The sequence below is a fragment of the Euleptes europaea genome, chromosome 5, assembly GCF_029931775.1.
Source record: "Euleptes europaea isolate rEulEur1 chromosome 5, rEulEur1.hap1, whole genome shotgun sequence".
Taxonomy (NCBI): Eukaryota; Metazoa; Chordata; class Lepidosauria; order Squamata; family Sphaerodactylidae; genus Euleptes; species Euleptes europaea.
Window position 1 is genome coordinate 91,976,086 of NC_079316.1, and position 14,082 is coordinate 91,990,167.

The following is a 14,082-nucleotide window of genomic DNA, read 5'->3' on the forward strand; positions in this document are numbered from 1 at the left end:
GGTTTTGGTTATAGTATTGGTTGTAGTATTGATTTCACCCTTCAGGTGTTAGAGTACTCTAGCTTTAAAGTATGTTCTAGTTATCTAATCTGGAATATTTAAAGTAAAACTTTCCAGCTGATTTTTTGGTCCCTTTCTGCTATATTTCACTGCACCAAATCATCCCTTCCCATCAGAAGTCCATAGCTAAATCACTGTTGCTCTCAATCTGCTTTTTCTGTTTTTGTTATTTTCTCCTCTTACATCTCCTGAAAGAGCCTTTTTCTTCCTTATATTTCTTTGTGCTTTCCTTATTGCCACGGATACTTTATCCTTCCAGACCACTTTGAGTAACTTGCTAATTCCATAGAAATGCGCTAACTGTTGTATGCACAGGTGATTTACACAGTCCTGCTTACAACAGTGACTCACAAAGATCATATTTTCATCCTTAAATACTCTTTAAAATTGATTGTAACAAACCATTTGAAGATCATTAAAAATGTATGCCTGCTTTGTTATCAGTGCAAATTACCACAAGAACTACAGCATTTTAATAGCTGATGGGGTGAATGCATAATGGCATTAAGTTTCACTCCTTGCATAGGCCTACTTCAAGCAATATTTCTCAGAACTCATCCTTCTTCTGCAGCATAGAATAGCTGTGGCTGGGGCCCCTTCACTAGTTTAGGATTTTTCTACAGTTCTTACAGCCCATTCCTGAAACCCGCTGCAGCTGGGGACGGCTTAGCCATGGTGCCTCCACAAAGGTTTCGTAGCCACCACGGGTGTGGGGGGGGGGAAGTTTTAAACGTTAGAAAAACCTGAAAATGGGAGGAAAGGCCCCATTGCAAACAGCAATGCTGCAACACCAAAAATGGTGTCGTAGCAACACCGTTGCTTTGGTGGGCGTTCCCAGCGCAAAAGGAGTTAGGAGGCTGCCTAACGGCAGCTCTGCCCCCTACAATGCCTGGGAACGCCTCCAAGGACACAGGTACAGGGACTTATGATGGGAGAAAGCTAGTGTGAGGCTGCGCTGGCATCTGAGGGCACACTGCTGCCACGGTCCAAGGGGGCTGGTGTAAGTGCCCCAACGCTGGCGTCCATGCCACTTTGCGCGGTGCAAGTGGCACGGATGCCAGCATAGGAGTCATGCCGGCTCATAAGAGCGTTCAGTCCTCCTTTCAGGAATGCATGGTTACTTGACTTGTTCTCACAAAGGACCTTGATGCTGCCCAATATTTTGTACCACTAATTCAAAGTTTAGTCCAAGGTATTCTATCTTGTATGGGTACAAACTTGTCTCATAGTAAACAACTCCATGCTCGCCCATTTTTAAACAGAAGTCATGTGTGCCATGCTAGAGGCATCAATTCTATCTCACAAAAATAGTGCTTAGAGAACAAAAGCTGTGGGGCCCACTCCCTGCAGAACATGCACTGCTCTATTCCAACCACTGTACATCATTATCCGCAACTAGAGTCACTCTCCTGATTTTCATCAGCATAAATACTGGGACAGTCCAGTCTCGCTAAAGCTACAAAATGCAGGTGCATAATTTATTTTGAAGCAGAGAGGTGTGCCTGTTGGTCTCCCATGACAGTGAGTTGTACGCTCCAGAGTTCACTTTCCTTCCCTTAAATATGTCTGTTTGCTCTTTAGTGCTAGCCAAGTTCCGGTCTTGTCGCAACTGAAATGTCATCACAATATTGCAGCACTGCAACTCAGCCATTCTGGGCTGAGTTTAAACAGTTGATATGGGAACATGATGGAAGAATTGGAAGAGTGAGTCTTGGATTAGGAAGACTGCAATTAACAGTATATTCAAAGACCACAGTGGGACACAGCAAACCACAGGGAAAAAATCACTGTGATCCTTGCATGAAATAAAAAAGTGAGACAGATGTTATATTTTTGTTATGGCCCTAAATTTGAGCAAACTTAGCAATTATGAGATGCCATTCATCGAGTCAGACTGTATAAAGAATTTTCAGACATCATCATATCAAGCTTTTCCCCCTAAAGTCAAATCATCTCTAATAGGAGCATGCCATACAATCAGCATCAGAAAGCAATTCCTTCTGGAGCAAGATGAATGAAATGCAAAGGCTTGACAAATAATGTAGTATATAAATGTAAATGTGTATTTTTCTCTGCCCAACTCATATCTGAAAAGCTGAAAGATGTGTATTAGGATTTGACTGTAGTGCTTCCTTTCTGTGACTTTTCTCTCTTCCCTGAATATGTAAAAATATACCATCAGAGGAAAAAGAGCACTATTTCTTACTGGATTGATGGTGTGTGTGAGTATTTTGAATCTATTTGCATTTGGGTTTCCAAAAAAGTAATGTGCTGTATTTTTCAGATGGAGAGGAATAACCTCTATTCTCAGTTTATATATGCTACTAGAATAGAGCTTCCTGAGTATGATACACAAATACCTCTCATCAAGTATGAAGAGAATGTGCTCCTAATATCCTTACCTTAATAGGCAGTTCCAAGTATATTAAAGGGATACATTTCTGTCACCCTAAATTTTGTACAAAATGTCTGAGCTCCAGAGGAATCATCTTGACATCCCTATCAGTTACCAGCATTCAAAACTGAGCTACAGATATTTAAATTGGTATGGTTATAATGTGCTACCTTTGTCTTTCCTCCTAGTAAAAAATCCAGAGGCCATTAGTAGCACATGGGGTATTTATGAAATGAATTTTAAATCTATTTCTCCTTCTCCCACAACTGCTGCCCCACTGTTCCCACAAACATGTAAACAGATTTTTGTTACTGAGAATATGCAATATTGGATCCATCTCCTTGTTCTTTTGCAACAGGACTGGCTGCAGTTAGACCATTTGCCCACAAACCTTCAATGTAAGGATCTGATTAGAACGCAGAGCGGCAAGTGTGGTACTTAGGTATTCCTAAGGGGACAGTGAAGACACAGAGCTGCATCAATTACATCCCCCACGCCTTCAATAGCAAAACAATTTTACTGGCCTAAAGCGACTCTGAAGTCAACATGAAGCCCCAGCAGTCCAGACCTACATTTGCAACTTATTTACCTGTTCTGGTTACCTCATTTTTCTGCAACGCCTATATTGCATAACTTGAATAATCTGTTGATGTGGATACTTCCTCTACTTAGTATTAGCTTTCCTAATTTGTTGCACTTCAGAGGGAATATTAGTACTGCTTTGCTATGGAGAAGGGCAACCCAGGCCATATACCATTGTCGCAAACTGCCATTCTGAAGGTCCCCAACTTACATTTAAAAGAGAAAGAAATACTTCAGATTTCCATATTTTTGATAAGAGAACAGATCCTGTTGCCAGAAATCTATACACTTTAGAGCTCAGAAACAGAGTAAGCTGCATATTAGTGCTGAGTGCAATACAGACGTTTCAAGGCATACCTACCTTCCAAAGCTGTGTCAGAGCTTCATCACCTTAATCTACAGAATTTTCAGTGCAATCCTAACAATATTTTCTTGGGAGTAAGCTCCACTGAGTACCGTATTTTTAGCTCCATAAGATGCATTTTTTTCCTCTTCAAAAGTGAGGGGAAATGTGTCTTATGGAGCGAATGCCATTGGGCGCGTGCGCGTTGGGACAGCGCGAGCCTGCGTTCCCCGCCCCAACGGCCAGCTGGGAGGTGGGTGGGGCCGCACAGAGCAAGCCGGCGCACGTGCCCAGCCGGCTCTGTGCGGCCCCGCCAGCCTCGCAGCTGGCCGTCGGGGCGGGGAACGCCGGCTCGCCCCGTCCGGACGCGCATGCGCCCAGCCGGCTCTGTGTGCCCCACCAGCTCCACCTCCTCACCCTGGTCAGGAGGTCTGTAGTAGACTCTAATCTCAATACTGTTTGTCCTTCCTTCCCTTATCCTCACCCAGACACTCTCTACTGGGCTGTCACCCTTCTCCTCCAGGATTTCTTGACAAGCAAACCCTCTCTTCACATACAGCGTCACTCGCCACCTCTTCGACCTTTTCAATTCTTCTTGAACAACTCATATCCATCCACTACTACATTCCAGTCATGGGACTCGCCCCACCAAGTCTCTGTAATGCCTACTAAATCATATCTTTCTGACTGTATTAGAAGTTCAAGCTCTTCCTTCTTATTGCCCAAGCTTTGGGCATTGGTACAGAAAGCACCCCAGCTCCTTTAGACCTGGCCCTCACAGGTGGGCCTCTGCTGTTTGATCTCCAGGTTTCTCCCAAAAACATTCTTCCTCGACCTTGAAAGATGAATTCCATCGCGTGCTAGTAGGTCATCATCCAGAAAACCTAGCCCGTGGTCCCAGAATCCAAATAGCTCCTGCCGGCACCACCAACACAGCCAGTGGTTCACCTCCATTATCTTATGTTCCCATCGCATTCCCCTTCCTCTGACCGGAACAATTGAACAGAACACCACCTGGGTTCCCATTCCCTTCAGCTTCCTCCCAAAAGCTTCATAGTCAGCCATAATGTTTTCAGTGGTGTTCATGGCCATGTTGTTGGTTCCCACATGGACCATCACAAATGGGTAATGCAAGTGTCACACAGTCATCCCATGTTTTTTGCCCACAACTCCTGCAGCTAGGGAGTGCAAACAATTAACTGGAATAATTGGAAACAATGAAATATTGCATTGCAATGGTCTCTTAAGAAGTATCTAATATTATTTGCCTAATAAGCAATGGTCCTTGTTCTCTTAGCAATCATATGGAAATCTTCTAAAAATAACTATATTAACTTTTTCCAGGTTTCCTGTTTGTGCCAAGAACCTTTGCATTCCTCCTTGCCATGCCGTTGCCTGGATTGCAAGATTCAGTACTGAAGGAGGTGGAGGCTCTACAGGTGCATCTTTAAAGAAACAGAAATCCAGACTAGGAACATATCTGGCAACCCTTGTCAGCCACCTTTTGAAATCATTTCATACTTCCCGACCTAGAGAAGACAACCAAGTGAATTTGCAGCAATATTAGGACCACTTCTTACATTACAAAGTAGTATCATGGTATTCACTCATAGTTTCATCCCATACTACTCCAGTAACTCTTAAATCTGGAAGATTCATGTAGAAAGAAACATGCAGCTCACTCCTTCCATGCAGTCTCCAAAGTTCAAATATTGCTGTAGCGGTTACTTATTTATACTTTGCTCTCCAAAGGAGACCCAAAGCCGCTTACAACATTGTTCTCCCCTCCCCCATCTTATCCTCACAACAACTGTGAAAGGTACATGAGACTGAGAGTCCATGACTGGACCAATGTCACCCAGCAAGCTTCCACAGCGGAGTGGGGATCCGAACTTGGGTCTCCCAGATCCCAGTCCTACACTCTAACTGGTATACCTCACCAAGAGGGAGCCCTGGGGAACTAGCAACCAAGATCACCCCCAAACTGGCTCAGAGTGGTCTCTTCATTCTCGCCCTCTAAACTCTATAGTGCTTCCTCATGATGTTGCAACTAAGTTACAGGGAATGTAAAGATCAAGCAAAGTGGCAAATGGCCATTCATCACACCGTACATGAAAACATGCCCTGTGATTTACACACATCTGTGGTGTTGTTATGAAAGTGAATCCCTTTTGATAATTTAGCATGTGGAACAATAAGATGTAGACTCATTGTGTACAGAGGAGGGATTTCTGGATATATATCAAGAGATCCAACGGGGCAAACCTTGCTACATTTCCAAAAAGCAATTTAGAAACCACATATCCAGAATAAGTATATCTCAGCTAGTCATTGCTCTGGTATGTTTTGTTTTTTAAATATCATTTAAAGATTATTGTTTACAGTACAGGTAAAACTATTCAGGGATGTTAATTTCTGTAATGTCTAATTGACCTCTGATACCTTACTTTCTCCTTCAACTCATCATCTCCTGGAGGTATGAATAGGGGAAAAAAACTGAATGGTTAACACTTTTGCCGAGCTGCAGCATCAAAGCAACTGTCATGCTGTTAAGTGGTCACTGTGACGCCATACTATGGATGTACATAGTATTTTATTTTTTCTAAAATTTTCAAATTAAAAAAAAACCCAAATGAGAAGGATAACTCAGGAAAATTAGTAGGAGAAAACATGGAGTAAGATGTGGCACTGATTGGTGGTTTATATATTTTGCACTCCTCTAGGGTCAGTTAAGTCTGCAAAAGAGTTAGGATATGAAATCCTTTCTGAAAATTCATTTCTTTGTCAGAGCCAATAATGGGGGAGGGGGAGGATTGCAGGATCCAGTGATGGCCCTTGTTAGTTGACATGTTCTATAATTCCTTAATAAGTCATTCAGATATAGAAAGCATAATACACAGGGAAGAAAAATATCATTTTTAAAAAGGCTGCTTACCCTGTGAGGATAATCTCCACACTGACCCTGCAAAAGGAGGGGATTAAAAGAAAATTGTGTAAATTGTGAATGCTGTAAATGATAAGAGTTGCAATTACCTGTAACTGTTGTTCATCGAGTGGTCTTCTGTGCAGGCAAACATGGGACTGCGCGTGCGCAGGCCAGCCACAGAGATATTTTTTTTAAAAGCTTCTAGATTCCTCGGCTTTAGAAAGCGCTCCCCCTCCCCTCAGTCTAGCACCACATTTTCTGCCCAAATGGTCACATGACTAAGCATACAAACAGGTTATTGTGAGATCTGAACTCAGATGTTCTCTGTAAATAAAATAAAAGTACTCTGTGAATGTCTACAAAGTGTAGAGATTTCTCTGCCTGTGATTCCGGGTTTGGGGGGGGGGAATGGTAAAACAATGTCTTGGGACAAATGAAAAGTCGACACCACTTTAGGCAGAAAAGAGAGGCTTGGGCGGAGTACCACCTTATCCCTGTGGAACTTAGTAAAGGGGGCATTGTGTTGAAGGGCTGTCAAGTCACTAAGATTCCTAGCAGAGGTCATAGCTACCAGGAATGTCGTTTTATAAGACAGGAAAGGCAGTTCACAAGAGCCCAGTGGTTCAAAAGGGGGGGCATAAATTGTGAGAGTACCAACGACAAGCTCAACTGAGGTGTGGGTGGTCATACTGGGGGGTGGTAAAGGTTGTCCAAATCTTTCAGAAATTTCCTGGAATGTGCATTAGAAAAAATAGAGGCTGAATCGATGAAACAAAGAAATGGCAACCAAATAAACTTTAATAGAGGTCCAGAGCCTCTCACTGTTTGCAAGTCCAGAGTCTCTCAAAGACAGGAGATAATCAAATACTTCAGGTAATGAACATTTCTCTGATACAATGCCCTTACCACAAGCCCAACAACAGAAGTGTTGCCACTTAGCAGTATAAGATCTTCTGGTGGATAATCTGCATGATGATAACAGCACCTCCGCCACTCTATCAGACCATTGATTCAGGGAATGATTCTACACATAGCTAATTGTAGTGTTTGGATGTCGTGGTGAATTCCTGAAGATGGGAAGAGTATGTAGTTCCCCTTGGCCAGGCTTGAAAGTGCCGCGAACCAGACCTGTCTGGCCCAACATGGGGCTATGAGAATGCAATCGGATCTGTCGGCCTTGATCTTGGCTATGACCCTGCTCAACAGGGGGGATGGGAGAAACAGGTAAAAGTAGGCCCCTGTCCATATGAATTGGAAGGCGTCCCCTAAGAACTGGTCTCCTGCAGCAGCCCTCAAACAAAACTGGGTACAGACAGTGTTGGCTTGTGTAGCAAACAGGTCTATTTGATGTGAGCCCCATCTTTCTAAGAGATACTTGGGATTTAGGCACCACTCATGTTGGTCTTCTAGTTGTCTGCTTAAGGCGTCATCAACCACATTGCTTTGGCCCACAATGTGTATGACAGACAATGTGGTGTGACGACAAGCAGCCCAACACCATATTCGTGTGGCTTCTGCACTCAGGGCAATTGACCCTGTGCCCCCTTGCTTGGCAATGTAGTATTTGGCTGTCATATTGTCTGACGCTATCAGAACGACATTGGATGTACATTGAGTTAAAAACCGAATTCTGAAATGTTCTCATATAGAATCTGGCCATGGACACCGCTGTCGTGGTTCAAACCATAAGGCCCAATAATTTCTGTACTTGCACGTCCTTCTGGAATCTATTACATTCAAACCTTTGGACTAATTTTTGATAGTTCTAATCCTCTGAATAGGGAGATAGGTCCTGCCTGAGATTGAGTCTAGTCTGGCTCCTATAAATTTCAGTTCTTGAATCAGCTGAAGTCTAGATTTATCATAGTTAATCACCATACCTAGGCCTTCTACTGTGCTCATCACCCTAGAGACTTGGTCCTTCAAGGAACTCTCTGAATCTCCAATTAGTAACCAGTTGTCCAGGTAGGAGAAGATCGTACACCTCCTCAGGTAAGCCACTATTACTGCGAGGCACTTCATAAATACCCTTGGTGACACTGAGAGGTCAAATGGGAGAACACTGAACTCATAAAGATCTCCTTGACACACGAACCTCAGGTAACATCTGCACTCCTCATGGATCGCAAACTGAAAATACGCGTCCTTTAAGTCTAGGACAGCAAACTACGATCCCTGTTCTAGTAGTGGAATAACCTCCGCTAGGGATATCATCCTAAACTTTTAAACCTTTAGGTACTTGTTAAGACCCTGCAGGTCTAGGATAGGTCTCTTTCCTTTTTTGTCGATCAAAAAGTAATGAGAGTAGTACCCCTTTCCTCTGTCCTCCAGGGGAACCCATCTAATTACACCTTTAGTCAACAGCTGTAGTACCTCCACCACCAGTAGTGGGGGAGCCCCCCTCGCAGATAAAGATGGAGGAAGATAAGGAGGCAGAGTCTAGAATTCCAGAAAATATTTGTGCTTTATTATTTTAGTCACCCAAGAATCTGGTAACCTTTTGCAAAACATCCCAAAATTCGGACAACCTGTCCCCAAAGTGGAAGCCACCTCTTGGTCATAATGATTTCCCTTTGCCGGAATGGCCAGGAGGGGATTAGTTCCCTTTCCTAGATCTGGACCTAGGTGGAAACTTCCTGTCCCCCTGTCCTGAGGGGAAGTTTGGGTGGTACTGGGGTTGTTGATATTGACCCTGATACCTGTATGGCCTATGAGGCTGTTGACCGTGTCGAGGGAAGTACCTCAGTTTGTATGATGTCACTAGCTTCAACTTCGCTGAAGATTTAGTCTTTCTAAGTCTGTCCAAAAAGGTGTCAGTTTGGTCACTAAACAGAGCAGTGCCCTCAAAGGGTAGGCCTTGGTGTCAGGGGCAATGCTGAAGACCTGAGCCAGGAGTGTTGTTGAAGCTTGATGGATGAAGCCATCACCTTACTTGCACTGTCCACTGTGTGGTGAGCAGCGCTAAGTTGCTGTCTGCTAAGAGTTATACCTTCAATTTGTAAAACCTTGGCCAAGATTCGTTTATCCCCTCCTAAGCACTCATTGTACTGGGACATCCTATCCTATCCTATCCCAATACAAGTATTGGTATCATGGCCAGGAAATTGGAGATCTTTAAGGCCAGTGCACTAGCTTATGGACATTGCAGTCTGGGGTGTTGAGTTTGCACCCTTCATTATCTTGGGAGAAGAGTGTGATCCCACCCTATATCTCCCTGGGAGAGCCTCCACCACCATGGAGTTGGCAGTTGGGTGGTGCAGTAGAAACTCACACACCTCTTTGCGGACCTTAGACAGGTTTCCCACTTTTTTTGTGGAAGAAACACCTGAGGCCGGTTTGGCCCAATTCGCTGTTACTATGTCCATGATGCTCTTTATCATAGTAAGAGCTACCGGACCCACTTCAGTGGTATACAAAATATCCATGATTGGGTCAACTGGACCCATATCTGCGGGTAAGTACTCGACATTCAAGGCCTTAGCTAGTCTGATAAGCTGTTCAGAGTACATCTTAATGTCCCCAGTAGGAGAAACCGGTTTGGAATCCCTGACGACGATGTCAAGTCCAATTCCTCATCCATGTCCTGATGGATGCCTTCCTCAGAGTCCAATTGCTGTGGCTCTTGCACAACCGGTGGGTTGCAATGTCTCAACTTCGAAGCAGGTAGGTGATGCTGATGAACAGTAGCCAGCTTCGTAAGGTAATTTAGAGCCGGGTTGGGTGGGGCTTCTGAGCTGTAGTGAGAGCTGGCATGATGGCAACATGCACAAGGCTCGTGAGGGTACCACAGGTAGGGGTAATCCCTGGTATGAAGTGGCCCGTATCTGTGAGGCAAATGATCATGCTGAACCTCCCTAGTCATCAAAAGCCAAATCTTGACATCATCATCCAATGAGTGGGAGACTTGACTCTTCCACAAAGGTGACAGAGTCCTCAGTTTTGAGAACACATCCACCGATGGCGATCAGCATCGAGGTGGAACCATGTCACGCCTCCCTGGCGCCGCCGTCGCCCCCGGGGTCTCTGCCTTGGAGGAGGACCTGGCCGGAGGAGCCTCCTCGGCCTCAGACCAGTCCGAGGGGGAATCGGAGCTTGCCTCCCCCTCGGATGCAGCCAGGTTGCTCTGAGCCAGCACGGCTCCTACCACCTAGTGCTGCTGCTACTCCTCCCCGGCCAAGGCTCCTCTCTGGCCTTATATCCCCTCCAGGCCAGAGAGGTCCCGCCCCTTCCTCCCTTAGCCCCGCCCCCGACCTTCTCAAATAAGGGCTCCAGCCGGGTCACCTGGCTGCCTCTGAGGTAGCTGGCCGGCCCGCCCTCATTTGCCCCGCCCGTGCTCGTCTGCGGCTCAGCTGTTGAGCGGGGCGGGGTGCAGGAGCGCGCGCAGTCTCTGCCGCGGCCGGCGCCGCGGCTGGGTGCTTGCTGGCGTCATCCCCTGGAGGCCCTGAAGGAAAAAAACAGGGCTGAAGCGCGGTCGCCACGCCGGCTGCCGGCGGGGCTGGCCACCCCGCTCTCATCTTCCCTCCCTCCAATGGTGAGTGGCACCCCCCCTGCATGGTCTGGTGGGGTGGTTTACGTCCCGGGCTGCGCGGGGAGGGGCTCGTCCCGGGACAAACCATGCCATGCCATTCCTCCCGACTCTGATACTGAGGGGAGCGATCAACCATCTCGGCATCAGGGTGCAGTCAGACTGTCTCAGCATCAAGGCTATCGGTTCCGATGCTGTGACAGTGAACAAGACCCTCTCTCCAGCAGCAATAGGGTTACCCATTGGATGGGATACCTTCAGTGGTGAGGTGAAGGGCTGTGCCCTCTTGGAGAAGGTCCGTCTCAATGTGGAGATGCCTGGCATCGAGGTGAAGCTGAAGGTGATTGGCATCAAGGCTTATTTCTTGACTCTAATAACGGCAGCAGCAGTACCTTAGTCTTTTTAGCCAGTTTAGCTGACAGTTTTTCTTAAGGCCTCTTCTTTGCCTTTTTTACAGTTGGCACCGACGAAGCTCTTGCCTCTGAACGTTCAACTGGCACCAAAGATGTTGAGGCCACCAGGACAGACTGATATGACCAATGGTTTTCAATCTTTCAAGCTCTTAGGGAGTAAAGCGTCCAGCCCTAAAGATCTTTCCCAAAGGGAAGCTTTCAATTGGGCAGACCTCTCTTGGAGAGCCTTAGGGGTGAGTAAGGCACATAATCTGCTTGTGGATGGAATGTGTCCTTCCCCTAGGCAAATTAGGGAGTCAGCATGACCATCATTTTTGCCATTTTCATACCACATTTCTGGCATTTCTTACTTTTCTCTTGTTCTTTGTCCATGTTCTCCACAGATTTATTGCCTAAGAAGAAACCAAGCCAAGTGTCAGGAGCAAGCCAGGGGGGTGGTATGCGGTAGTGCGATTGTGCTGCTCCAGGAGCTGTTGTGCTGTTCTGTTCAAGGCCAATCTGTGCCCCATGTTTAGTCTTCATAAATTCCAATACTGTGGGAATTGCCAAGTGCTCCTTCCTGTCTCTGGGAGGGGGATTGTCTAGGTTACCAGTTATCTCCTGTTGCTTTTCCATATATGCTCTGCACCTTGCCTTTGCCCCTTACTAGTGTCCTTTTGAATATGGCTTCTGAAACCTGTCGATTCTAACCAAATAAAACTGCTTTCGTGGACTTGCCATCTGCTGGAATCTGTTGATGGTTTTGCCGCAGGGCTAGAGCGTACACTAAGCCAAAGCTAACACGTTCTCTCACCATGGCAGCAGGAGAAGCGAACTGAGGGAAGAGCGCTCCCTCCCCCTTAGTCATGTGACCATTTGGATGGGAAACATGGCGCTAGACTGAGGGGAGGAGGAGCGCTCTCTAAAGCAGAGGAGTCTATAAGCTTGAAAAAAATATCTCCATGGCTGGCCTGCACATGCGCAGTCCCATGTGGGACTGCACAGAAGCCACAGCGACAAACACAATAGATTCAAGGGGACAGGGTACTGGCAGGTGAACTACAGGCATGATTTCATCAGTTCAGCAGATTTATGCATGGTGGAAAATAGCCTGCTATTTGCTAGTTCTTGTTCCCTCTGTGCAACTTCTTTTTAAACTGTTTTGGTTTGTTTTATTCAAGACAATTGTCTGGGGTTGCCCTTTGCCCAGTGACAGCCACCAACCTCTTGCACCCACCCTGATAATTTTAGTGGTGGGGCAGGGATGACACTAAATGGTGATACTTTGAATGTCCTCCAATCTCTATGGTCTTTACCATAGGGGTAAATCCTACAACATCACCCAGACAAGATGTCACAGCCAGTGACTCATCTGTTCGGAAGTCCCATCATTTCTTGGTGATGCTCTAGGAACATTCCCAATCTCTGTGGTAAAACCATAGAGACTGGGAGAATTCTTAGAGGGGCACAGAGAAAGTGATATCACCCTCTCCCAAACTCTACCCTCCCCAGGAGACATCCCAAAAAATCTCCCAGCATTCGCTGGAGTAGGGCTGGCAACCTTACTATTGTCCTGTTTCTTTTTAATGGTAAGATTAATTGACAAGTTCTGTGTGGAAATATGGACCCAGGTGTTGCTGAATCTCTAGGTTTGTCTACTAAGATCTGGATACAGCATTATGTCAATGGAAGGCATTGATAGTTGCATGTATTTCCCATTTCCCCCTCCCCACAGATCCCAGGAAGGTGTATTCCGGAGGGCATATGATCCCAACAGAACAATAGTCATTCAGGTTGAGAGGCTGCAGCAGGCTGGGAGAAAGTAACAAAATTGCCCTTCCTGTCTCTTTTACCAGCAGAGCTCCATTGATGGAACAAGGGAGTGATTTCACCTCTTTCCCTGTCCTCACTGCTGCCCACCAAACCACTCCATGTGGGTTCTGTGACTGATAGAATAATCCAAGGTTGAACATGCTGCTGGGGGAAGGAGAACATGGGCAAAATCTGCAGTCCTTGCTTAATCCTTGCTCTGGATCCGGCCCTTAACCTGTAATTACAGTTTTCAGCAATCAGAATTTTCCTGATTTGCTGGGATAGATTTCATTTGAAATGTTCCCCTGCAAACATGCATGATTTTGTCCATGGACGCACATTTAGAAAAGTAGCACTGTTTTCAAACAGGATTGCTAATAAAAAGTAAGTGAGACCTCATCCTTTATATAAACAGAGTTCCAGGTTGTATTAGCCATAAACTTAAATCCAGAAAAATTTGGTTCTATGAGGAATTAAAACTCATCTCTCCATTCTACTGTTATCTTTATCAATCTTACCTTTTCTCCTTTTTGTCCAGGAGGACCCTTTGGGAAACAGAAAACAGATAAATAGCAAGGCTCTGCATACTACAGTGGCAGGAAACTAAACAGTAATAAGAACAGAAAGCATGAGAACTTACTGGATGCCCTTTGGGACCAGGGGGGCCCTTTGAGGGGGGGAAAAAGAAGCAAAAACAAACATTATACTGTGTGATGAACAAGATGAACCACATGACAAATATGGCAGCACATGGTGTGTACTCTGAAATAAAACTTTTGGAAGTGGTCACAGAAAAGTGAGATAGGCTGTATCATCCTGTCAGATTATTCTCAAGCACAATGCCTAGGTTTCTTCAAGAAACACATGATCATTGTGCCTACTATACACACTGTATACCCAGGGTTGCCAACTGTGGCTTGGGAAATTCCTGAAGTTTGGAGGCATAGTTTGGGAAGAGTGGAGTTTGGGGAGGAGAGGGAGTTCAGTGGCAATGTGATGCCATTGTCTGCACTCCAAAGCTGCCGTTTCTTATAGGGCTGCGGTTCC

General features: G+C 45.6%; 1 protein-coding gene across 1 annotated transcript in view; it reads right to left on the reverse strand.

Moving 5' to 3' along the window:
- The window catches only part of COL13A1 (collagen type XIII alpha 1 chain), a 132,196-nt gene extending 125,858 nt beyond the window's left edge, over positions 1–6,338 (reverse strand). Inside the window, exons 1-2 of the mRNA XM_056850513.1 lie at positions 6,316–6,338; positions 2,847–2,903 (exon numbers count right to left, since the gene is read on the reverse strand). The gene's annotated coding sequence lies outside the window, so the exon portion shown is untranslated. The remainder of the gene's footprint in view (positions 1–2,846; positions 2,904–6,315) is intronic.
- Positions 6,339–14,082: the final 7,744 nt, after the last annotated feature.